Source organism: Lissotriton vulgaris, chromosome 11 (genome assembly GCF_964263255.1).
Source record: "Lissotriton vulgaris chromosome 11, aLisVul1.2, whole genome shotgun sequence".
NCBI classification, from domain to species: Eukaryota; Metazoa; Chordata; class Amphibia; order Caudata; family Salamandridae; genus Lissotriton; species Lissotriton vulgaris.
Window position 1 is genome coordinate 1,041,232,243 of NC_141699.1, and position 18,684 is coordinate 1,041,250,926.

The 18,684-nt window shown below is 42.3% G+C and overlaps 1 protein-coding gene across 2 annotated transcripts in view; it reads left to right on the forward strand.

Moving 5' to 3' along the window:
• ZMAT3 (zinc finger matrin-type 3) overlaps positions 1-18,684 on the forward strand; it is a 60,587-nt gene that overhangs the window by 4,676 nt on the left and 37,227 nt on the right. The window contains exon 2 of one of the 2 annotated variants that reach the window (XM_086944937.1): positions 9,732-9,832. The exons of the other annotated variant lie outside the window; for it this stretch is intronic. The gene's annotated coding sequence lies outside the window, so the exon portion shown is untranslated. The remainder of the gene's footprint in view (positions 1-9,731; positions 9,833-18,684) is intronic. 2 annotated transcript variants of the gene reach the window in all.

Below are 18,684 nucleotides of genomic sequence, written 5' to 3' on the forward strand. Positions count from 1 at the left end.
GCTGAGAAATGAGCAATTAACAGACAATTCTGGAATATAGCAGCTGAGTTTGATGGCTCCCCCTGGGATTTCCTATGCTTTCAGCAACCAGAGTTGCCAGATGAAACTTGAAACTTGGAGGTCTGAAAGGGCAGGTCTACTTGAAATGGGAGCCTTAGAGTGCACACAGCTTGACTCTGTCTGACTAATGGATTTGGGAATTTGGTCTGTAATTCATAAAAGGAAATCCCCAGGCTGGAAAATGTGTTATCAGATGAGATGGAGTCGAAGTGAACTTGTGGCATCTCACCAAGGGATACTGTCCCTAGTTTACAATTTTTTCACGCTCGCAAACAATCAAGTTTGGTAAATATGAGGGTTTGCAATGCCTTAAACACTTTTTGAAGTGTACAGGTTCCAATGAACAATTCAGGAAAGGTTTTCAGATCTTTAACTGGGTTTAGGAAACAATAACAATTAGTATTTGGACGGGGTGTGTTTAGGGCGTCCCTTCCAAATATCGATTCCTTTTGGTATGTTTCAAAGTTTTGTGACCAAAATCAGGTCGCCAAACTTTAATATTTAACAACCAACTCAAAGGAAATAATAACCCATTTGAAAACGGAAAAGGGATTCCTAAAAGACAAAAATGTTGACAGAAATGTTTCTTTAAGACCAGGTGGGACCTAGTAAAAAAGGTTTGTGTAACTTTTCAGTTTTTTTTTCAAACGTATCCCTTTTTCCTTTAGGGAAACCTGGCTACATTTAAAAAAAAAAGATTTTTTTATTAAAACAAAATCACAGACATGGTGGTCCACTGACCCCAACAGTCCACCATCCCTGTGATGGTGGCCAATCGTAGTGGGTCGCAATTGGTATACTTACTCATGAATATTGATGAGGTAGGTCAAATGGCGACCCACTACCATTCTGTATTTGTGAACCGACCTACTATAACATAGGTCAGTTCACAAAATTAAAACCGATTCAGTAAAAGTCAGTGCGCACGACCACTTATACTGAATTTATTCTTTATACATGAGGACATGCCTTAACACAAACTGATGCTGGCTGTTGTGCTATTCTTATCTGTGCTTATTAACTACAAGTTGCTATTGAGCTCGATATTACGTATTTTGAGTGATATGCTACTGTAGATGGTTTATTTTTGCAGCAGTTAGTGCTGTTTTTAACCCGTTAACCGCGGCGGTAATTCCGCCGCGGTGCAGGCGTTTCCGTGCGCGGGTGGGGCCGCGTCGGCCATTGGCCGACGGCAGCACTGGGAAGGTAGTGCTGCCGTCGGCCAATGTCCGACGGCAGCAAGGAAAGGGTTAAGCACCAAAAATCATTGTTTGCATTTTGAAATACCAACATCACTGACTGTTTCGTAAGCAAATGTGTGAAGTAATACACGATGTACACAAAAAGATGGCTGTTAGTCGTATTTTTTTTATTGACTTAATAACAATTCCAAAACCTTATATTGTGTTTGCTCACTCTACTAAGTGTATAAAATGTGATTATAGATTACAAATAGAATCAGAAAAAGGGAAATATCAGATTGCACTTCCTGCACAGGTGTTAATCCTACCATCTATAGTGTCTGGTAAGTAAGACTGGTGGGAGCCGTACGTTAAAAAATAAACATCTCCTGATTCCACCAGTGTTACTTACCAGATAACTCAACTGGGGAAGTGAGTACTCAGGTGCGGAACCCAATGATTATGCCACCCACAACATTCGCCCCAGCGGAGATGATATATACCGCTGGAGGCCATTAGGGTTTGAGGGTTTCCGGTACAACAACTGTGAGACTCTGGCATCATAATTGTGATGGTCCTCTCTATCTTGATTATATAAGTACACCTTTTGGGAGCTGATGGACCCCTCGAAGCATTTTTCTCCCTTCTTTGATTATTGAAGAATGAATCCTGCCACAACACACTCCTGACCACTAGTTGTACATCCCACAGATCCCAGGTCTAGATAGATTTGATTATTTTTGCTGTTCTTCTTCTCCAGGGTACCGCTGATGATCAAGTTGGCGCTCCACTGACAGGCTCTCCTTCTATTGTCCTTCATCCAACTCCACAGACACTTTATGATGCTGTCACATCATGATGTAATAGATAGGTTTGTAGGGTATCCCATATATTTTTGGGCCTATTCGCTAGTGGAATTGTGGATTATAAGAGCTACAATTGCTTGTTGCAGAATATCATCTCTTTTAACCACTTATCCACTTCCAGGGGCGCTATCCCGCCCCAAACACCGGCCACCCGCCTTTTAGCGAGGAACAGGGCTACCAACATGAACCGCCAAACACCTTAGGGTATGTGTATAGCACTCCCCAGCAACGTCAGATATGGAGAAGGTGCAATGGACACCCCTGGTATGTCTGAAATGACTTGGAACACTTTACCCCAAAGAAGTGATACATTCCTAGGCAAAACCAGGCCAAGTGCATGCATTCGGCTTCTGGTGTGTTGCATCTTTCACAACAGGAGGTAGCTCGCAGCTTATGTTTACACACTTAGGAGAGCAGTTGTTGTGTCTCAAGGGGAGTGTCTGGCAGTAAATTCTGCAAAAAAAGTTGAAAACCCACAGTTGGTAATTTCCCCCAAAATCTTGTTTTTTTAAATTGTATTTTTACATATGACAATAACTTTAACCCTCTATGCAGCAACATAAAGCAGTCAGGGTAACAAATCGCTCAACATGTACAACTTGGCTGTGGCTTTCCAACTATGCATGGAGATTTGCTGTGATGCGTATGCCCATAGCCGTATAGTTGAAGGTGACCATTGTACCTCAGGGAAGATAAAGAAAACATTATCTGCGAGTATGTAGGCTTGTTATGTCAGTGAAGCAGAGAAAACGTTCTAAGAGGTGTACACGTATGCAAACTGAGATTTACATTTTTTTTTATAGATTGGAGATTATGATCGGGAAAATGCCAGAATATTAAAGAAAAAAAATATTTTGTTTTGTATCCTACTCTGTATCTCTGACAATCACCGACAATAAGCATTCTAGTAAGTTCTTTTGTTAGATGGTGCCTGCTTGGGGTTTGAGACTTTGTGAAACTATTCACAGATATCCCCTTGAAGTAGCAGCATGAGGGGCAGGTAATTTTCTGGGCTTCCTTCACAAAGCAATTTGTGTGTGTGTGACTTACACTTCAAAATTTGCTAACATTCGTGACAAGAATTTTCAATTCTATTAAGGACAAGGAGGCGAGGATTATGCTTAGTCTCATTTCTTTACTGACACATAGCAGCCAATCACATTACAGTAAAGAAAAAACAGAACAATACGTCACGTATGAACCCAGGGCAACCATAGAGTACACCCATAGTATATAAACAGTCTCAGAGGTAACCACTTCCTCTTTCTTTGTCCAAATCCAGTAGGAAGAACCAATTGAACATCAGAAAACCACGGAGAACATCATCCGAAAGGGCCAAAATCCGAACGAGGAGGAGGAGGAACTTCCAAAAGCCACAGGAACAGAAGCAGTCCCACGAGGAGTAGAAACTCGCAGCAGAACTTCCACAATGGCGGATCCGGAGGAACCTCACTTGGGATCAGAGCCTGAAAAGAGACACAAAGCCGTAATACACATCCTGTGTAATCATGAGCAAATAAAGGGTGGGTAGAGCAAAAATTAAAGCATTCAGTACATTTCATCAGGAAAGAACTATGAAGCATTGCATAGTAACAATATAATAGATATATGCATATACAAAGGGTGGGATAATCCTCGCCTCCTTGTCCTTAATAGAATTGAAAATTCTTGTCACGAATGTTAGCAAATTTTGAATTCTATTTCAGGACAGGAGGCTCCGATTATGCTTGTTTAAAGCTCATCCACCACAACAGAAGCAACAGTAGGAACAGGCTTGAAATAAAATGTCTTAAACACTGAATCTGAGGACCAATCAGCCGCTTTCATAATGTCACATAAAGAGACCCCCAATGAAAAAGCCTTAGAGGCCATGGCTCCCCGAGCCGAGTGAGCACCAAAAACAGAAACATCAATGCCCGCTTCCTCCATAAGCCATCTTACCCAACGGGCCAAAGTGGCTGGAGCAACGGGACGAAAGGGTTTTTGCAAAGCAATCAACAATTGACCCTGCATATCAGATCGATGAAGAGAAGTACTCACCTCATACTCCTTAAGGCATTGAACCACACAAAGGTTGGGTCGAGCCGGAAATGAAGGATACGAAATGACCTCCGTGTTAGTTTTTGTGCGCCGGGAAAGGCGAAAGGAAACACCCTCAGGCGTGAAACTACGACCCGCTAGATCTAGAGCGCGGACGTCAGAAATGCGTTTGCAGGAAAGCAAACACAGTAACATAGTAAGCTTGGCTGAAAGTTGCTTACGAGATAATAAGGAATTAACCGGCCAAGCTTCTAGAAAACGTAGTACCACAGAAACATCCCATAGGGAAACATATTTAGGCTTAGGAGGAGTAGCCATACGAATACCTTTCAGTATTTTGGCTACGAGATGATGTTCCCCAACTGGCTTGCCATCGACAGGAAGATGACCCGCCGAGATGGCGGAACGGAAATTGTTGACTGTGTAATAAGCCAAACCCGAAGAGGAGGACAGAGAGGACAAAAAATTGCATATCAAAGAGATATCAGCCGATGTGGGATCAACTTTCCGTTGAGCACACCAATCACTCCAACGTTTCCAGGAACTTCTGTAGCGCTTGTGAGTGTTAGGGGCCCAGGCATTGCTGAGGAATCTGGCAGCGTCCTCAGAAAGGCCTGGCACCGTCCAACGTTCCCCGAAATTCGCCACGCCAGGAGAAGGAGGGAGCCTGACTGAACCAGGGGATGCGGATTCTGCAATGGATCTAGAAGGAGATTCGCTCTCTGAGGAAGAAGAAAGGGCAGGTCGCATGCCATCTCTAGAAGAACAGGGAACCACGGTTGAGCCCTCCAGAGAGGGGCAATCAGAATCAATTCCGCCTGAAAGCGCGTCACGTAGGCCAGAACCCTCGGGAGCATCAAAAATGGGGGAAACGCATAACAGAGGGATGTCGGCCACGTCTGAAGGAAAGCATCGGTGGCAAGAGCCTCCGGATCCGGTCGCCAGCTGAAGAACTGGGGAAGTTGGGCGTTGAGCCGGGACGCAAAGAGGTCGATCAGACACGGACCCCAGTTGCGAAGCAGTTGGCGAAACACCCTGGGGTGGAGTCTCCAGTCGCTGAAGTCCCTCAGATGTCTGGAGTTCCAGTCCGCCACTATATTGCGAGACCCGGGAAGGTACTCTGCAATAACAGTGATCTTGTGTTGGAGGCAATAATGCCAGAACTCCTTGGCAATCTCCGCCAACAATCGCGACCGAGTTCCCCCCAGCTTGTTGATGTAACGCACTGCGGAGACATTGTCCATCCGGAGAAGGATGCAACAGTGGGATTGAAGAGGCGACAGGCATTTGATCGCAAATGACCCCGCTAGCAACTCCAAACAGTTGATGTGGAGCGAAAGTTCCCGCGGAGACCACCGTCCCCCGTCGAGACCGGACCGCAACGGGCTCCCCAGCCCCAACGACTGGCATCCGATTCGATCACAATCTCCGGGGAGGAGCCGAAGAGGGCTCTGCCGTTCCAGGCCTCCATGTGATCCAACCACCATTGCATCTCCAGCTTGGCCTCCTCCGAGAGAGGTATCAAATCGGAATACCGGAGGCCCCGCTGCAGATGCTGGATCTTTAGGCGCTGAAGGGCCCGATAATGTAGCGGCGCTGGAAATATTGCTTGCAGGGAAGACGCCAGAAGCCCGACTACTCGTGCTAACAACCTCAATGACACAGTCGGACTCGAGATAATGGAATTCAATTCTTTCTTGATATAGCGAATCTTCTGCTGGGGCAGCAGCAGCTGACAAGTGATGGAGTTGACTCTGAACCCCAAGAAATCGATGACCTGAGAAGGATGAAGAACAGATTTGGGAACATTCACCAGAAATCCGAGGGACTGGAGAAGGTCTATGGTCCAGTCCAGATGAGTCATTAGTCGGACCGGACAATCCGCCAGAAGGAGGATGTCGTCCAAATAAATGATCAAACGAACCCCACGACTGCGGAGCGATTCCACTACAGGACGTAACAGCTTCGTGAAGCACCACGGTGCCGACGAAAGGCCGAAGGGAAGGACTTGGTATTGATACCAAGTCCCCTGCCACTGAAACTGCAGAAAACGGCGATGTGGATGGAAGATCGGGACCGAAAGATAAGCATCTTTGAGGTCCAAACGAACCATCCAATCCCGTTCCCTCAAGAGGTCCCTCAACAGATGGATACCCTCCATCTTGAAGTGTCTGTAAACTACCCCCGCATTGAAGTCCTTCAGATTGAGGACCAACCGTGAACCTCCTCCCTTCTTGTCCACCAGAAAGATCGAGCTGGCAAAGCCCTGCGGATGACGGACTGTCGGCACAATGGCCCCCTTCAATACCAGAGACTTGAGTTCCTCTGTGATGAACTCCTGACTTTCCTTTGAGAAGTGAAGAGGGAAGGGAGGACGAGATTGGTGAATGGGATGATAGAATTCGATTTTGAATCCCTGAACTGTTTCCAGCACCCAAGCATCGCCTGAGATTGCGCGCCAATTGGCTAGAAAATGGCGGATCCTGCCCCCCAGAACAACACTGCATGCAGGAAGAAGCCTCACCTGAAGCGGCGGAATCTTGACGTCCGCCGGAGTAGCCACCTGAACCTCCTTTCTTGAACTGCCCACGTCCTTTCCTGGAAGGGTAGAAGTTAGACCGCTGGGCATAACCGGAATCCTGATGGCCTCCCTTCTGGGACTGGTTCCCACGTTGAGTGGATTGGTATTGACCACGGCCGGACGAACGTCCCCAGTTTCGTCCGGCCTTGTTAAAAACCGGACGCATGGCCCGTTTTAAAGTGGCCTGTGCCTTGTCAATACTACTAAAAGTGCTGACAAAATGGGTGAGCTCTTTCAAAAAGGATTGACCAAAAAGAAGACCCTGAGCAGCAGCACCTGCCTCAGATGAAGAAAGTTCAGACAATTTCGGGTCCAGTTTCAGAAGAATAGAACGCCTGCGTTCACTTGACAGGGCACAGTTGGCGTTCCCTAAAAAACAGACGGCTCGCTGTGCCCACTGAATGAGCTCGTCAGGGTCGACAGTGGAGGAGGCTTCTTTGGCCCGGAAGCCTAGATCCAACATTTTTGTGATAGGACCTAAGAGGTCCAAAACCTTATCCTGACAAGCGCGCCAGGAACGGTCTAGACCTTTTTTGGGGTCCTTGGAAAATTTGGTCATGTACGTAAGAATGGTAGGGTCGACCTCCGGCGTGTCCGCCAGGTTGTCCGCCAAATCTGGCCGCGGACACTCTGAGCGAAGACGCGCTCGTACATCTTTATCAAAAGGGTGCCTGATATACTGCTGAACATATTCAGCCACAGCCGGGGAAGGAAGCCAGGCGGAAGAATTCGGGTGCACAATATCCTCGGGCTCAAAAGTTAAAACAGGAGGCCGAGAGGAGGCGTCCACAAAATGTTCTTTGCATTTACGTTTTTTGGGAGGAGGAGGCAAAACCTCCGACGAGGAGGAGGAAGCATCATGGTCGTCGCTCTCCACCAGTACAGGGACAGCCTTGGATTTAGAGGACAATGACCGAGCCAACTTCCGAAAGTCCGAAGAATGGGGATTACCAGGAGATGAGGACTTCTTGGAGGGAAGCCAACCTTGCTGTTGCGCATATTGCGTCAAATGGCGCTTCAGGGGTGTAATGGCGCGAGCCATTGCCCTATTCATAGAGAGTTGTACCCCTTTGTCCAGTGCCTCAACCAGGTCCTGCTCAAAAAAGTCAGACCCCTCCTCCTCAAAGTCACCTTCCTCCTCAAAATGATAGGAGCCACTCATGATACACGGGGAGTGTAGTAAATCAGCCCACCAGGTGACAAGGAATCTGGTATGTCAGTGACACAGTCTGAGGGAGTGAAAAACCTCACGGTCAGCAAGAGAAGCAGGAAAAACTGCGCAGAACACAAGATATAAAGCGTGGAGGGAGGCTTGCCGACCAAAAAATCACCACTCTAGGCAAAGCCTATGCAATTTTACAACCGGGACCCTTTTTCCAAGCTCCGGCGTCGAACGGGACCAGCTGACAGGCAGTGGGCGTATACGTCAACAGACGCGTTCAAGAGCCGGCGCTGTGTTGACAGAAAAACACAGCTGCGCGAGGAAAAGCCCTTAGGGACAAAGGTCGCGCATGCGCAGACACACGGCTCGCCCGACAGCCAAGGAGTCTGCTCGCGCTGAACGCGCGCGAGGCAGGACAGTCCCCAACTCCCTCCACCAAAATACGGGACAAACGGCAGCAAGTGCCCGACCCCGGGAGGTGACACACGCTCCCACCGATGCGCCGGCCGAGGAAATGATAAACGACCAAGACGGCAGCAAGAGCGCGAATTAAACGCTAAAGCAATAGCACACAGCGCGCACAAAGCGGTATGAATTTAACCAACAATACAAGTTAAACAGTAATAGAATAACAAGTTTGCACTTAACTGGCTGCGGAGCAGCAAAGAAAGAGGAAGTGGTTACCTCTGAGACTGTTTATATACTATGGGTGTACTCTATGGTTGCCCTGGGTTCATACGTGACGTATTGTTCTGTTTTTTCTTTACTGTAATGTGATTGGCTGCTATGTGTCAGTAAAGAAATGAGACTAAGCATAATCGGAGCCTCCTGTCCTGAAATAGAATTGCAAATGAAAAATGGTAACGGATATGTTTGCACTTGCTCTGTATTTTTTCATGTGGGAACATTTACACTTGTATATTTTCACATGAAAAAAATATTCACAAAACCTTCTTAGGTAGATACAACTCGTGTGGATTTTCATGCATAACCTTAAAAAGTTTTGTGACTGCCTAAAAGTCGGATATCCGTACCTATGGGAGGACGTGAAACCTACAGGTGCAGATGTCTATCTATTTTTACCCCCACCCCCTTTAGTGTAAAGTGCATCCCATCATAGACAGCAGTTAGAGGATGCAACTTCTACTCCTGACTGTGTTTTGCTCCCTTTGAAATTGCCTTTGCTACCCCTGAGATCCAGGGTCATCAGGTCAGTGGCAGGTAAGAAAGTAAGCAGGGCTGTTTTCTTGAGTCTTTCTTTCATTTCTACCTTTACCCTCATCCTTGAACAGCAAATAGGAGTCCGTTGAGGAACAAAGCATGGGCAAGGGCTGAGCCCTGTGATATAGTTGTCACGTGTGAGTGATGTCATTTCCGCCACCTGTAGCGTTTTGGTGCCAGCTCACTGTTCATTCGGGATAAGTTACACATTTTCCTGGAAGGCCGCAGCAGTCAGCTCATAAACCAAAAGGCTGACTTATACAGTACAGTAGGCCACAAATAAAAGCTTACAGGGCAAAACGTCACGTAATCCTATCGGTGATACACTCCATGCTCTCACCCAGACTGAAGGCAATATATGGTGCGTTTCTGAGAATTAGAACGGAGTCTATTGATTTGTGTCTAATGGGTTTCATCGTATACGTTTAGAAAAGCCTGAAAATTAAATTAACTATTTTCATGATGCTGTTGTTCGTCTTTTAATGCGTTCACATTTACCAATGACGCTTCTCCTTTTCTCGTTAACCGGCGGTCCACGCACACGAATGCATGCGGGACATACCACCTTCTGACAGCTGCTTGATGTTGGCATGACTGACTGTTATCTCCTATGTTCGCAGGGAAAGAACAATAATAGAAAACGACTGTGGCAAAAAGTCTAATTTCCTCGAGATTGTATTGTTTGGTAGAACCTGTTTCACGGGCTTGTTTATTACCGCAGGTGAGTTGATAATTATTGGGTAAAAATAATTGTTCTTCGTATACCTCCACGTATTTTCTTATTTATGTGGCTGGAATATTTTGCTATATTGCAATCTGATCTCAAACACAAGAATTCTAGCATTAGCAAAGCCAATAGGGGTGTTCTTCATCGACAGGCAAGCGAGTGTGTGATTGTGTGAAGATGTGAGTAGGTTAATGTGACGAGTTAACAATTAGGTGAATGATCGATTACCTGGATGGATTAGTAGGTATGTGTCTAAGTAAATGGTTAATGAATTGTCCATTGCATGGATGGATGTGTATTGTGTTGTGATGTTGTTTTGTTGTGGTGCATTTGTTGTATTTTCATACCAATGTGGTAGACTAAGTGGTTTTGTCTTTCTGTGTTCTGTGTTGGATTGTTGAGGATTTACTGTGGTGTTGTGTTATTGTAACATGGCGAAGTGTTGAAGTCTTTTTAAGGTTTTGCCTGCGAGAAATCCATTGTTTTTAATATAAACTCAAAAGGTACTTACATCCCGCCTCCTCTATTTCCTGGCTTCTCATTGGTTTCTGTGCGTGCCACTTACCTTTCCTCCATTTCCGTTAACATCCGCTTTGGTGGAACTACATTTTGATAAAGTTTGCCTTTTACTATTGCAGCATATTTACGTAACAATTTATCACCGGAGAGATTAAGGGCCCGATGTAGGTAAATTAGATTTACCGATTCATAAATACCGAATTTTACCGATTCGGTATTCATGAATCGGTAAATCTAATGTAGGTAATTTTTCAGTAAAAAATACCGAATCGGTAGGATTCGGTATTTACCGATTTTGAAATTACAGAATCGGTATTTGTCATTGATTCCTATGGCCCTTGAAGCCCATAGGATTCAATGGCAAGTACCGATTCGGTAATTACAGAATCGGTAGAATTACCGAATTGCCAAGGGGGACAGGGTGTCACTTTGACACCCTGTTACACCCCTGTTTGTGGCTTGTGTGCCATGTGACACACATACATGCCCTTAGGGCATGTATGTGTGCCACATGGCACGGGTGGTCATGCACAGATGTGCATGTACACAGGTATTCGTTATTTACCATGCAATAGTATTACATGGTAAATAACGAATCGGTAAGGGCCTGCGGCACTGTTTTCAGCGCCACCTACATATTGATTTACCGATTCGATAAATTTACGGAATCGGTATTTTACCGAATCGGTAACTTTACCAATTCGGTAAATATACAGATTCTGTAAATTTTAAGGCCCCTACATCTCCATTTGCAAATACCGGTCGGTAACGGCCGAAATCGGCCGTTACCGACCGGTATTTGCCGACCTACATCTGGCCCTAAGTGATTTGCATAGAATCACAGGATGTTGCCAAGACTCAAACCGGGATCCCCATCTCTCCAGTCAGCAGCTTACCCCCTGCATCACATCCTCTCCCCTCCCGTATTATCTGTCAGGGAGCTCTTTCCTTCTGCCTGACGATGATTGATGAAAACAGCTCTTTATTCATTACATAGGCGAAACTGATGCATTACCAATGCTTCTTGGGCATTGATTGTACTGGTTAAAGTAGTGCCCATTGTCCCAAAATGTCTGTATCGCAACAACAATAATGCAAGTCCACCATTTACAAAGGACAACTCAACCACCTGGGGCAAGTGGGTGCATCAAAAGGATTTAAAGTGCCATACGTGAATTAGCGGTTCACGGTGGGAGGAAAGAAAATGTTACACTACAAAGCTAAAAAAAATTATTTCATGTGCCAGAGACAAGGAGAATCAGTTGACCAGTAAACTCCATATTTGATGAGTCTCACAGTCACATTTGGGACCAACTCATGATAAGACACAGTAATAATAAAATATAAGAAGAGCTGTGGCTAGACAGGCAGCCATCTTTGTAGGATACAGAGATTCAACTTCTAAGGTTTGTGTAGCCTGGGAGTAGTAAAAACGCAAGAGAATGTTTGCAAAGCATCAGAAGAGATTCCCCGTGTTCATTCATTTCCAGAGTGTCAAGAGATGCTGCCGCACTTCACCCAAGAACCACAGGATTCAAAGCGGTCAGCGTGCAAGCAGTGATTTTCCACAGGGCGACTGTTCCATCACTGGCCTACTGAGGATGACCACTGCCCAGAACCCAGTTTCAAGCCTTCAGGCATGCTATGCCTCTCAGTAGCTAGGCACTTGGTTGCTCCCATATATTAATAGAAGAGTCACTAAACATCTCCTAAACCAGAGGTCTTCAACCTTTTTGCTCTGAGACCCCCAAAGCAAAATATTTTAAAGTTGCCCCTTCAATCAAAACTCTATTGCAAGGACTGTGGTGTGGAGGGGAAGGGGCTCAGCGCGGGGGGGGGGGGGGGTGGGGCTTATGAGATCATTTCAGGGATCCTTTTTCAGTAGCTCATAATCCACAATAAATCTGAAATCTACAATGAGCAAATTCATCAAACAAAAACATAAAATGTCCAACAAATTCTTCCGATAATCTGTGTGTTGTGTTCACCTTGCACGCCTGGTGCCAACGCAGCTACACCGGTTGCACTAGTGACAGATAGCAGCAGCCCTGAGTAGAAGGATATCTCCTCCGTCTCCTTCACCCGTCTCCCACCAATGCCTGATAATCACTAGAGTCTTTTAACAGGATCTGTACCTTTTGTTTTTTAGGAGTTACATTACACAGTCAGATTTTTTGTTTTGTTTTTAGGCGCATGGAGATTTAGTGATTTGCCCACAGGATGTTGAGTCCACATAGGGATTGTGTATATTTATCAAGGACCCCCTGAGAGTGTGGATCATATGATTCCTAGGTCAGGGAAAACAATATATATGTAAAGTAACAACCTAGGCAATCAACAGTTTTAAATGTGTGCTTGACAAAGAATAATAAACAGGTAACTACAGCTGGCTAAAAGACATAACATTTTATTCATTAATTAAAACAGAAAACATTTCATTCAATGTGACACAAAGTTAAAAATCATGCAGTATTGTATTGCAGGTGAAAACAATTTAAAAAAAATATACAATGAACAATAAATTCATGGACTAAATAAGACGAGTGGCGAAATTATTTGACTCTATGCGCGTTTCGGCGGCCAGCGCCTTCTTCCTGGAGTAGCCACGTGATATCTACAAATATAAAAACGTACATCAAACTCATATATTTATGTATACATAAAAATTACAGTCTGACATTTATCAGTTTGTCTTTTAGCAGCCGTTTTTAAGATAATATTACAATTTAAAAATACATCATTTTATTAAACATATAGATATATATTTCCTCAAACGTTGTCATTTCCTTACGGTTATTTTTCTCGATAAAGAGAATGAGTGATTAAAGATGTGATAGATGGGGAAGTTAGTATAGATATCTATCACGTCAGTTAGAACAATTGAGAATGTCTAAGTTCATGTGCTTGATTTAAATGTATAGTCAGATATGTTGATTCTACCCAAGAAATACATATATATATTTCTTCTTTCCCTCATTTGATATTTAATAAAGAATAATGTTGCTCTTTTTGATTACCTAAAGGTTAATGCATTTTGCAGTATTTATACTGCCCATTATCTTGATAGAAGGTACTTACTCCTAAATACAATTCCCTTTTCAAAAAAGCGATCAAATGCAGTTTAGTTGTCTGCTTCTTTTTGATAGTTATTAGCTGTCAGGATTCACCTAAATTTTCAGAGAAAAAGCGGAGGAGAAAGGTGCTATTTAATAATTTTTTCAATTAGTCCCGCTCTCTTTGATGATTTAAATATTTCATTCCTAGTATTTTTACCTAGATAGGGTTGACAGAGGATATTAAGCATCAGCCACCGGAGCCCTTCGTATGATTTCGAGGTCTGCGGAGTTTCCAACTTGGCCTTTCACACAGTATCCTGGGATGCGAGTTTTCCTAGGATATGTCTGAAGAGGAAAGATAAAAGGATATTCCTTTTCAGAAGGTGATAGTGGGCCGATTATTTCTGAGCACTAGGCATCTGGGCTTCTGTAGTTATACTTCGTTTCACTCTTACCTATTCGTTAAAGTACTGTTCTTAAAAACCCGAATTAGTCTTCATTGTTTAGCGTGGTGATCAATCAGCAGGATTTTATATTTTTGGTGATTTCCTCCTTGCCTAAGAAAGAGGGGGCAATGTGGCGGTTAATTATCTATTTTTTTTGTCTCATAAGTCTAAGTTTCCCACTAATATTCAGCCATCTTACCTCTAGCGATGGATTCCTTTGTTTCTGAAGCTTCAATGAGTTAATATAGAGGTGCTGGATTAGATGATGAAAGTTAAAAGATCTCCCTGTCTGGAAAACAAGTATAGAGACAATAGGGTAGGATAATATACTATCTAATGATGGGTCGATTTAGAAGAGACTTGTCTCGGACGTTTTACTCTATTCTGGAAACTTACCTGATGATAGTCAGCAGGGCTCGATACGTCCGGTGGCGAGATGGTTCGAAACGGCGGCTGCAAGCGCGGGAAAATAGTGAACCTGCGTTTGTTTTGGGTATTGGTATATATACCTGACTTGATTGGTTCTAACTATCAACACCTGATCTGTTTGTTGTTTCAGGGGTGGCGATATCTCCGCGGAGTTCGCGGAGTTTTAGCGGAGTTTTCTATTTGCCTCATTGATTGGTTGGATATGTCTCCATAGTTTTCTATGAGGTTGGGCGATTGGTTTTAGAAGCTACCAATAGTTTCTTTATATTTAGATGGATCGTCTTTTTACTATTTTTAAATGTATTACTCTCTGTAGATTACGGGTATAAAACAAAAATATGTTTTTTTGTTTAAATGATTTATACGCCCTTTAACAGATATCGTTCGCCGAATTTTTCAGAAATAGTAATAGTCGCCTTATTTCGAAAATTACATGATATTATTTTTCAATCGCGTATTGTTATGGTTCTTTATAACTGAGGGAGTCTTAATATATTTTATAAGGGAACAATAATCTCATTACGTGTTTGACAATGGGATTGCTGGATTATGCATCAGCTTTCTTGAGTGGTTACTTTCATATGTGCTGTTAAGTATGTGATACGTGATTGGATAGAACCTTTACATTCAGTTTTATGTGAATCATAGTGTGAAGGTAATATTTCTAGTATATGAAGGTTATATATTTTCTTCAGCAGATGTTCCATGTTATAAAGGTTGGGCTGTGGGACAAGTTCTCAGATTGGAGGTATTTATTTATTTATTTATTAGAGCATTTCAAAAAAACTCTCCAATGGTTGGTGATTCAACACTTATCGGATGAAAAGGATATGATACTGCCCCTATGTATTTTCAAAGGTCTTTTAGATTATAGTCTCTCCAGACGGAATTACAAGGCTTTACACTTTTCTATAGGAGATTTGAGAATTATTAAAAAATTGACAAGTTTTATTTTAACTAATGTCATTGAGCTAGCAATTTATAGGAAGGCTATCTAGAAAGAATGTGGCGACCTATAGTTGGTGTTGTTTTTATTTTTATGGGGGGAATATGGTTCCATATTGGGATCATAGCTACATGGGGGTTATTTAGCAGTTATTTTAGTGGTCGTTACAGTAATTATTACAAGATCCTCAGTTTAGAGGATATTAAGTAAAGGGTTTTGTAAATAAAAGTTATTTGTACAGTATTCAACAAATAGCATGCTCCCACGGTATTTCATTGTTTAGACCTTGGCGAAAAGTGTTAAAAACAAAAATCCAGAAGACTTCTCTTTTCTTTCTGATAGTGGTGCCTCCCTTAGAGTCAGCAGTGTGGATTTTCTCTAAGATCCTCCATTTAAAGTCCTCTGCATTATGTCCTTTCTCTATGAAATGTTTTACCATAGGGCATACAGTTTTCTTCGTTCTAATAGCTGAGCGATGCTCATTTAGGCGTGTCTGTATGTTACGTGACGTTTCGCCTATGTATCCTTGCTGGCAAGGACAGAGTATAAAGTAAATCACATTACTTGATTTACAATTATACATTTCTCTGGCTATAGTTTTGTGTCCATTGTGCTAGCTCAATGACATTAGTTAAAATAAAACTTGTCAATTTTTTAATAATTCTCAAATCTCCTATAGAAAAGTGTAAAGCCTTGTAATTCCGTCTGGAGAGACTATAATCTAAAAGACCTTTGAAAATACATAGGGGCAGTATCATATCCTTTTCATCCGATAAGTGTTGAATCACCAACCATTGGAGAGTTTTTTTGAAATGCTCTAATAAATAAATAAATAAATAAATACCTCCAATCTGAGAACTTGTCCCACAGCCCAACCTTTATAACATGGAACATCTGCTGAAGAAAATATATAACCTTCATATACTAGAAATATTACCTTCACACTATGATTCACATAAAACTGAATGTAAAGGTTCTATCCAATCACGTATCACATACTTAACAGCACATATGAAAGTAACCACTCAAGAAAGCTGATGCATAATCCAGCAATCCCATTGTCAAACACGTAATGAGATTATTGTTCCCTTATAAAATATATTAAGACTCCCTCAGTTATAAAGAACCATAACAATACACAATTGAAAAATAATATCATGTAATTTTCGAAATAAGGCGACTATTACTATTTCTGAAAAATTCGGCGAACGATATCTGTTAAAGGGCGTATAAATCATTTAAACAAAAAAACATATTTTTGTTTTATACCCGTAATCTACAGAGAGTAATACATTTAATAATAGTAAAAAGACGATCCATCTAAATATAAAGAAACTATTGGTAGCTTCTAAAACCAATCGCCCAACCTCATAGAAAACTATGGAGACATATCCAACCAATCAATGAGGCAAATAGAAAACTCCGCTAAAACTACGCGAACTCCGCGGAGATATCGCCACCCCTGAAACAACAAACAGATCAGGTGTTGATAGTTAGAACCAATCAAGTCAGGTATATATACCAATACCCAAAACAAACGCAGGTTCACTATTTTCCCGCGCTTGCAGCCGCCGTTTCGAACCATCTCGCCACCGGACGTATCGAGCCCTGCTGACTATCATCAGGTAAGTTTCCAGAATAGAGTAAAACGTCCGAGACAAGTCTCTTCTAAATCGACCCATCATTAGATAGTATATTATCCTACCCTATTGTCTCTATACTTGTTTTCCAGACAGGGAGATCTTTTAACTTTCATCATCTAATCCAGCACCTCTATATTAACTCATTGAAGCTTCAGAAACAAAGGAATCCATCGCTAGAGGTAAGATGGCTGAATATTAGTGGGAAACTTAGACTTATGAGACAAAAAAAAAAATAATAGATAATTAACCGCCACATTGCCCCCTCTTTCTTAGGCAAGGAGGAAATCACCAAAAATATAAAATCCTGCTGATTGATCACCACGCTAAACAATGAAGACTAATTCGGGTTTTTAAGAACAGTACTTTAACGAATAGGTAAGAGTGAAACGAAGTATAACTACAGAAGCCCAGATGCCTAGTGCTCAGAAATAATCGGCCCACTATCACCTTCTGAAAAGGAATATCCTTTTATCTTTCCTCTTCAGACATATCCTAGGAAAACTCGCATCCTGATAATTTTTTAATAATTCTCAAATCTCCTATAGAAAAGTGTAAAGCCTTGTAATTCCGTCTGGAGAGACTATAATCTAAAAGACCTTTGAAAATACATAGGGGCAGTATCATATCCTTTTCATCCGATAAGTGTTGAATCACCAACCATTGGAGAGTTTTTTTGAAATGCTCTAATAAATAAATAAATAAATACCTCCAATCTGAGAACTTGTCCCACAGCCCAACCTTTATAACATGGAACATCTGCTGAAGAAAATATATAACCTTCATATACTAGAAATATTACCTTCACACTATGATTCACATAAAACTGAATGTAAAGGTTCTATCCAATCACGTATCACATACTTAACAGCACATATGAAAGTAACCACTCAAGAAAGCTGATGCATAATCCAGCAATCCCATTGTCAAACACGTAATGAGATTATTGTTCCCTTATAAAATATATTAAGACTCCCTCAGTTATAAAGAACCATAACAATACGCGATTGAAAAATAATATCATGTAATTTTCGAAATAAGGCGACTATTACTATTTCTGAAAAATTCGGCGAACGATATCTGTTAAAGGTCGTATAAATCATTTAAACAAAAAAACATATTTTTGTTTTATACCCGTAATCTACAGAGAGTAATACATTTAATAATAGTAAAAAGACGATCCATCTAAATATAAAGAAACTATTGGTAGCTTCTAAAACCAATCGCCCAACCTCATAGAAAACTATGGAGACATATCCAACCAATCAATGAGGCAAATAGAAAACTCCGCTAAAACTACGCGAACTCCGCGGAGATATCGCCACCCCTGAAACAACAAACAGATCAGGTGTTGATAGTTAGAACTAATCAAGTCAGGTATATATACCAATACCCAAAACAAACGCAGGTTCACTATTTTCCCGCGCTTGCAGCCGCCGTTTCGAACCATCTCGCCACCGGACGTATCGAGCCCTGCTGACTATCATCAGGTAAGTTTCCAGAATAGAGTAAAACGTCCGAGACAAGTCTCTTCTAAATCGACCCATCATTAGATAGTATATTATCCTACCCTATTGTCTCTATATTTGTTTTCCAGACAGGGAGATCTTTTAATTTTCATCATCTAATCCAGCACCTCTATATTAACTCATTGAAGCTTCAGAAACAAAGGAATCCATCGCTAGAGGTAAGATGGCTGAATATTAGTGGGAAACTTAGACTTATGAGACAAAAAAAATAGATAATTAACCGCCACATTGCCCCCTCTTTCTTAGGCAAGGAGGAAATCACCAAAAATATAAAATCCTGC